Source organism: Mus musculus, chromosome 15 (genome assembly GCF_000001635.26).
Source record: "Mus musculus strain C57BL/6J chromosome 15, GRCm38.p6 C57BL/6J".
Taxonomy (NCBI): Eukaryota; Metazoa; Chordata; class Mammalia; order Rodentia; family Muridae; genus Mus; species Mus musculus.
Genome location: NC_000081.6, coordinates 65,662,811 through 65,671,481, shown reverse-complemented (window position 1 = coordinate 65,671,481; position 8,671 = coordinate 65,662,811).

The window sequence follows — 8,671 nt, the reverse complement described above, 5'->3', positions numbered from 1 at the left end:
TGTTATGAAAATTTCTTGCAGCCTCTACCGGGGATGATAGGGCAGCAGCCACCACTTTAGTGGCCTTATCTGCCAAATCATTTTCCAGAGCCATGGGGCCAGGTAGGCCTGAATGGGCTCTAACATGAGTAATATAAACAGGAGATCTTCTAGATAACAAAACTAATTGTATCTGCTGAAAAATATTGGCAACTCTACTGGAAGGCTTAATCACTCCAGCCACTTCTAAAAGATTTACTGCATTAACCACATAACAGAAATCTGACACAATATTAAGGGGTTCTAAAAAGGTTTTTAAAACTTCTAAGACCACTAAACATTCTACCACTTGAGGTGAATTTCCATTATATTGTTTGGATACCACTTTACCATTAGCCACATAGGCACCTATGCCAGTTTTTGATCCATCAGTATATACCACAATCCCATTTTTAAGTGGGTTTCTTACTGTTATTTGTGGAAACACAACAGATTGATTTTGGGCAAACTGTAAGATTGGATGTTTTGGATAATGGTTATCTATTTTTCCTGAAAAGGAGGTAACTAAAACTGCCCAATCATTAGATGCGGCTGCCAAGGTTTGAACCTGTGCAGCGGTATAAGGTACAATTAAAAGATATGGACTTTGCCCAAAGTGGGTGATTGCTGCTTTTAGACCTTTAAGGGCAAGCTGTGCAATTGCATCAGGATACCAATCTATTATTTTAGCTGGGGATACGTTTGGATGGATCCACAACAATGGCCCATTCTGCCACAAAACTGCAGTTGGCAATTGTGCTGTCTTAAAGACACACAAACGGAAAGGTTGCGAATCCTCAATACGTTGTAATTGTGCATTCTGTAAGGCCTTTTCCACTTTTTGTAAGGCCTGGTTAGCAGCTAGAGTAAGAGTCCTAGGGGAGGAGATATGAGGATCTCCTTCTAAAATACTAAACAAAGGCCTTAACTCAGCGGAAGGAATCTTTAAAAAAGGTCTAAGCCAATTAATATCTCCCAACAGCTTTTGAAAATCATTTAAGGTATGGAGGTGATCTCTTCTTATCTCTACCTTTTGGGGCACAATCTTATCTGGGGACACCACAGAGCCCAAGAATTGTCCTGTATCAGAAATTTGGACCTTTTCTGTGGCTATCTGTAAACCCCACCGACTTAAAGTTTTAAGTAGAAAAGGATATGCCTTTTGTAGCATGGTAAGGTCTTTATGGCACAGGAGGATGTCATCCATGTAAAGGAGCAAAATTAAAGAGGGGAATTGTTCCCTCACTGGCAAAAGAGCTTCTTGTACATAAAGTTGACACATAGTAGGACTATTGGACATTTCCTGTGGTAAGACCTTCCATTGATACCTCTTATCAGGTTCCATGTGATTAATAGAGGGGATGGTAAAGGCAAATCTGGGCCTATCCCTTGGACACAAAGGTATAGAAAAGAAACAATCTTTAATATCTATAATAATTAAATTCCAGCCACGTGGTAAGGCGGAAAGTACAGGGAGACCCCTCTGTACTGGGCCAAATAAGTTCATTTGCTCATTAATGGCTCTGAGGTCATGGAGCAGTCTCCACTTTCCTGACTTTTTCTTAATTACAAAAATTGGAGTATTCCAAGGTGAGGTAGAGGGTTCAATATGGCCTAGTTTTAATTGTTCCTCTACCAGTTGAATCACAGCTTCTAGTTTTTCAGAGGATAGGTGCCATTGAGGAACCCACACTGGGTCCCCTGTTTTCCATGGTATGGGTCGTGCTGCCCCAATGGCCGCTAAGGAAAACCCAGACCCTGTCTGTCTTGGTTTCCATTAGGTGAGATGGGCTCTATCCTTCCCTGTTCTTGATGTCCTAACCCTTTTCCTTCTTTATAACCCATCTTTGCCATGATATTTTTTGCTTTAGCTGAATACCCTCCTGATGGGGTGTTTTCATTGGACAAAATAAGGCCCAAATGCTGCATAATATCCCTTCCCCAGAGGTTAACCGGGAGTGGGAGCACATAAGGTATGAATTTCCCTTGCTGTCCTTCAGAGGATTCCCACGTCAAGGCAACGGAGCTTATAGTGGGACATGATTGATATCCTAGGCCCTGTAATGAATGAGATGACTCTGTGGTGGGCCATGCTTTGGGCCACCAATGTGTAGAAATTATACTTTTATCTGCTCCGGTATCAAGGATGCCTTCAAACTCTTTTCCGTTGATCTTAAGGCAGAGCTTAGGTCTATTATTCAAAGATACAACCAAATAGGCAGAATCATTTCCTGAGGAGCCCATCTTCTTTATCTCAGGTCCTGCAGATTTCTCCCTGGTATTATCAGGGAGGAGCAGCAGCTGAGCTATCCTATCTCCTTTACTAATAGAAAAAACGCCTTTAGGGCTTGAGCACAGGACCTGTATTTCAGGGGAATGTTGACAATCCATAACTCCAGGGTGGACTACTAAGCCCTGCAAGGTGAGTGAACCCCGGCCGAGAATAAGGCCCATGGTTCCCAGGGGCAAGGATGGTATAGGCTCCACTGGCACCGGCTGAATACTCATTTGAGGCATTAATAGGAAGTCGGAGGCGGCACGCAGGTCCACCCTTGTGGGTCTTCCTGGGTCGCCTCTCTGACTGCTTCCTGGGTCCTGACAAACCGGTTCCCATATCTTTGAGGGCCCTGGGACCGAGGGCCCGATGACCCGTTTTTTGGCACATCAGTTGATTGACTATCAGGTGGGGGAAGGACTCTGCCCTTTATATCCCTCACAGAGCGACACTGGTCAGCTCTATGATAACCCTTGCCACACTTAGAGCAAAGAGTGAGAGTCCCTCCCTGTTTATCTGGAGCTCTGCAATCTTTCTTAAAATGCCCAGGCTTTCCGCAATTAAAACATGTCCTCTGATCATTTCTGCTCATGGAGCGGTTCTGAGATTGGAGGATGGCGGCCGCTAAGCCTGCATTGGTGAGAGGTCCCCCAAGCTCTCGACAGACCCTGAGCCAGTCTTGTAAGCCTTTGTTCTTTCTTGGGGCTATGGCCGCTCGGCACTCCTTTGTGGCTTGCTCATAGATTAGCTGTTCTATCAGAGGCGCAGCTTGCTCTGACTCTCCAAAAATACGCTCTGCTGCCTCTGTCATTCTGGCCACAAAATCTGAGAAGGATTCCTGAGGTCCCTGGATTATCTTTGTTAACTGACCAGTGGTTTCACCTGCTCGGGAGAGCGCCTTTCAGGCCCTAATAGCCGTGGAAGAAATCTGGGCATAAGCTCCCCAATGGTAGTTTGTCTGATCAGCAGAATAAGCTCCCTGACCCGTTAACAAGTCAAAAGTCCAATCTCTCTGCTCTGGAGTCAAAGCAGCTGCGTTTGCTCGGGCCTGCGCTTGTGCAGCTTCGTGCCAAAGCGCTCTCCATTTCATATATTTGCCCATACTAGGGAGAGCGGCTTTTACAACCGTTTGCCAGTCAGCAGGAGTTAGTGCCATGCCGGCGAGCCTGTCTAACTGCACCAAGGTAAAATTAGCATTGGTTCCGTATTTACGGACCGACTCGGCAATTTCTTTAATTTGTAAGTATTCTACCGGAGCGTGGACACGCCCACCCTCGGCTCCTTCAAAGACCGGAAATGCCTGTTGTATTTTCCTTTGTTCCTCTCTGGGAATGAATGAGTCTGCGCACTGCCTCTCTGCGCACTGCCTCTCTGCGCATTGCTGACGCACTACGCAGGGCGGGGACTCCGCATAGGGCGGACCTTGAAGCCGACTGCCCTGAGGCCAATCAGCAAACTGGCCTTCGCCAGCCGCTTTTGGCTTTTTTCTTGACCAATTAGCTGGCTGGTAATGGGCTGCTTCTTCCTCCCAGTCTGTTTCCTCAGAGGAGAATTCTTCATCTGCTTCAGAACTACTAAGAGCTGGCTTCCTGAGCTCATCTAGTGACGAGTATCTCCTAGAGACCTCCGCTAATCGATCTTTTTTCTTTTCTTTTTTCTTTTCCTTCCTTCTAATCTCTCCCCAGGTATTCTTACCTGACCTAAACTTTTCCTCGGGTTCAAGACCCTTGGAAAGGCCTGTATACTTATTTTGTGTACCATATTTTCTCTTTGCTCCTACTCTCTCTCCCCGCTTTACTTCTGATAGCTTGTCCTGAATTTCATCTAGAATCCGCCCTATCTTAACCACTTGATAACATGTGAAAAGGAACAAAAGGGCTTCTAACACTAGAAAAAATTCAAGGCCAAACATATTCCACTTTACTTCTGATAGACTGTCTTGAATTTCCTTAGAAAGTTCAAGGCCAGGCTTACCTCGTAAAGCTGTACTCACTGGTACTCTCGTTCCCCAGCTGAAAAGTTCTGAATTCATACAGTTGAATCCTTCTTAACAGTCTGCTTTACGGGAACCTTTATTACCGCGACCCGCAGTTCTGGTTCTGGAATGAGGGATCTTCCTTGCGCCAGTCCCGAGTTTTTTTCTCGTCCCGGGTTTCGGCACCAATTGTTATTAGACGCGTTCTCACGACCGGCCAGGAAGAACACCACAGACCAGAATCTTCTGCGGCAAAGCTTTATTGCTTACATCTTCAGGAGCAGAGTGCAAGAAGCAAGAGAGCAAGAAGCAAGAGAAAGAGAAAACGAAACCCCGTCCCTATTAAAGAGAATTCTCCTTCGCCTAGGACGTGTCACTCCCTGATTGGCTGCAGCCCATCGGCCGAGTTGACGTCACGGGGAAGGCAGAGCACATGGAGTGAAGAACCACCCTCGGCACATGCGCAGATTATTTGTTTACCACTTAGAACACAGCTGTCAGCGCCATCTTGTAACGGCGAATGTGGGCGCGGCTCCCAACAGTCATCCATGTTACTGGCATCTCCAATTCTCTGGGGTCTTCTGTTGCAACTAGGCTTCACCAATAGACTTTCATAGGCCTTCTTCATGGTGTCAAAACTCAACTTCTTTGCTTGACCCCTTCAGTTCTTGGCTATCAACTGCAAATGAGACTGCATCTTCACCAATGGCCTCCCTGGCCTCTCACAGGTCCAATCCTCAGCTGTTTTCCAGGACCCCTTCATGCTTTCATAACAAGGACCCTTTGGATGATTCTTACACATTATCAAGTCCAGCTGCAGCATGAGGTACAACCATGGCTATCTCTGGAACACAGCTTCTTTGTGATCTTAGAAAACACTTTCCATAAGATTTCACTTCAGTGATGGTGGTCTCTTTTTAATCACCACTAATTTCTTAGCTGGAACTAATCAGCATCAATTGTCCCAGTAACCCCTTCAACCCATCAACACTACACTCTAAAGCCAGGGCCACATGGCCAAAGCTGCTGAGTTCTGCTGCTTGCAGGGATGGAATATAACCCCTATAGTTCTATTACATTAACACCATTCTGTTTTCCAGCTCCTTCACTGCCTTAGCTTGGCTGTCCTGAACCTTGCTCTGTATATTGATCTTTAACTTAGAGATCTACATGGCTGTCTCCTGAATTCTGGGATCAAAGGCGTGTACTACCATGCCTGGATTGAAGGTTTTTATGGCCACTATTCCTCAAGCTCTGGATCAAAACCCTGTGTCCTCCATTTTTGGTTTGTAGTTCATTCCAGATTAAATGTTCAAGTGAAAGTAATAATCAGATAATAATAATTCCTAGATATAACTATTCCTTATTCAATGCAAATGAATGAACAATAAACTCAGCAGGGTAGGATTTTGCCCTGAGGATATAAATCTCTTAATCTGCTTATCTCCTTGAACATAGGATTCAGCTCCATGTTATTTCTAGGTGTCCATTGATTCTTTGAACCATATATTTTGTACTTTACTTTTTGAAGCTTTAAATGCCTGATCAAAATGCTGTTCATAAAACTAAAACAGAAAAAGAAGTCTTTGCTGGGCTTTTTGAGATTTCCTTTGTCAATGAAATTAATATAAATCTCTTTACCTTAACCTCAGGCAGACTCTTAAGACAAGGGGAAAAAAGCCACACTTTTTCACCAAGATATCACAAAACAAACAAACAAACAAACCCAACAAAAACAGTTTCTAGACCATATATTGAAGTTCTTCTCTTGTAAAACATTTTGGGCCAGGTCTGCACAGTTCAAATCACCCTCAGCACCAATGTTTTCCATATTCTTACTAGGATGACCCATTAAGCCCCACTTAAAGCATTCTACTACTTTCCAAAGTTACAATATCTACATTCCTCAAAGCAAAAGCATAGTGAGGCCTATCGTAGCAATAGCCCACTCCTGGTAGCAACTTGTGTCTTAGTAAGGGTTTTCATTGCTGTGAAGAGACGTCATGACCAAGGCAACTCTTATATAGGACAACATTTAATTGGAGGTTACGGATTCAGAGGTTTAGTGTATTATCACCAAGGCAGGAAGCGTGGCAGCATCCAGGCATCCAGGCAGGCATGGCACTGGAGGAGATGAGTGTTCTACATCTTGTTCTGAATGCAAACAGGAGAACTCTGACTCTCATATGGCTAGGAGGATGGTCCAACCCCATAGCGGCACACTTCTTCCAACAAGGTCTCAACTACTCTACTCCAACAAGGTACACACCTCATAACAGTAATACTCCCTGGGAAGCATATTCATACACACACAGTGTGTATGTATATAAGAGAGAGAGAAAGGAGAGAGAGAGAGAGAGAGAGAGAGAGAGAGAGAGAGAGAGAGAGAGAGAAGGAGAGAGAGAAACAGAGACAGAGAAGAAGATACAGAGAGACAGAAATGGAGAGACAGAAAGAAGACATTTAGAACTGAGCACTGAAGAGTCCACATATTATTATTAAATTGACTTGTGAGTCTTTGTATTAACTACTGTATAATTCAAGAACAAGCTTTTCTAACTAATGGAAATCTGTGTGTATAAACATAAATTTTCAGTAGATAGTTTGACAACATTTCCATTTATCAAAATAATAGTGGCTTCTCCACTAGGGCCTGTGACCTCCCCATCCATGGACTTTTGATCAGATTTACAGTACCAGAAATGAATTATTCCTGTGGATCAGGTCTCAGATACAATCAGAAAGCAGTTGTTAATCTCTACAACTACCATGCCACTATTATACCAGTGAGTATATTCTTATCGCTTTTTAAAAATTGGATTTTAGATTAGCATATTCAATAATGCATAATTATAATATGACAGATAACATTTCATAATAGATGGAATAAAAATCAGAAAAACACATGGACAAATAAAAATATGAAATGAAGTAAGATTTCTCATGAAATAATGAAAAAAGTGTAAACAAATTTAGATGAATATAGGAATAAAAAGTAAAAATACAGGAAAGCCTTGTGGTATAGGTTAGTAGTCTTGGCTTCTTAGGAGGCTGAGATGGATGAATTTTAAATTCAGGGTCTGCCAAATCTACATAGTAAGTTCTTCAGACTCTACAACAGTGATTAGCATGGGAATGGAATAGCTCCAGAGGTTGATCTATCCACTGACCTGTGCTTGCTTCAGTGTTGTCAAACTCTAGAGGTTTTCTCAGTTGTTTCCTCCATGCCCCAGCTGAAAGCAGGATTACCATTCTACCACTTGTTTTCAGGTTATCTATCCTCAGGTTGTCTCCACACTTGCCTCCCAGAGCTAGTTCTGATTTACATGTGGGCTCTGACACACTAAGTTCAAGCCTTTTCATTTCTACTATTTTATTATTCTCAGGTATTTGGGATAGTTGTTTTAAGCAATGGGTTTCATTTCAAGATGGTGCACCATCACTGTGCCTCTGAATCTACAGAGTGACAAACAGTATCCATCTCCACTGCTGATCAGTTCATGGGAAGATCATGATCTCAGACATACCTGCAACTAGTTTTAAGGCCAATGAGAATTGTGGTCTTGGCTGCAATGTAGATCTATCAGTCTCTCTCTCTCTCTCTCTCTCTCTCTCTCTCTCTCTCTCTCTCTCTCTCTCTCTCTCTCTCTCCATGAGGCTTCTATTCTCTTTCATCCACCATATAGATGCATGCCTTAGGCTATCTGTATTTGCTTAGCTTGTATTTATTTTTTTGGGCATCACTCATCTTTTTCTCTGCATTTTTCAGGTATCCTATATATTTTTCAGGTATCTTGGTGGATTCCCAAAGCTTTTCTTTTTGTAATGGAGTCTTTCTTTCTTTCCTTCTTCCTTCCTTCCTTCCTTCCTTCCTTCCTTCCTTCCTTCCTTCCTTCCTTCCTTCCTTTTTTCCTTCCTTCCTTCCTTCCTTCCTTCCTTCCTTTCTTTCTTTCTTTCTTTCTTTCTTTCTTTCTTTCTTTCTTTCTTTCTTTCTTTCTTTCTTTCTTTCTTTCTTTCTCTCTCTCTCCCCTTCTTTCTTTCTTTCTTTCTTTCTTTCTTTCTTTCTTTCTTTCTTTCTTTCTTTCTTTCTCTCTCTCTCTCTCTCTCTCCTTCCTTCCTTCCTTCCTTCCTTCTTTCTTTCTTTCTTTCTTTCTTTCTTTCTTTCTTTCTTTCTTTCTTTCTTTCTTTCTTTCTCTTCTGATCCTTTTGCTTTTCTAGGTCACAAGGAGGCATGTTGACTTTCTATCTGACCTATTGTTTTGAAGTAGGGAAGAAAATATTCAAGGCAACAGAAGAATTGAATGTATTTCCTCCTTAGTGAGTGGAATTTGGAATAGAGAAGCCAGTGGGCATACTGTTGCTACTTATGTGAAATTTCTAGACTTTTGGAACTATGGCTGCAT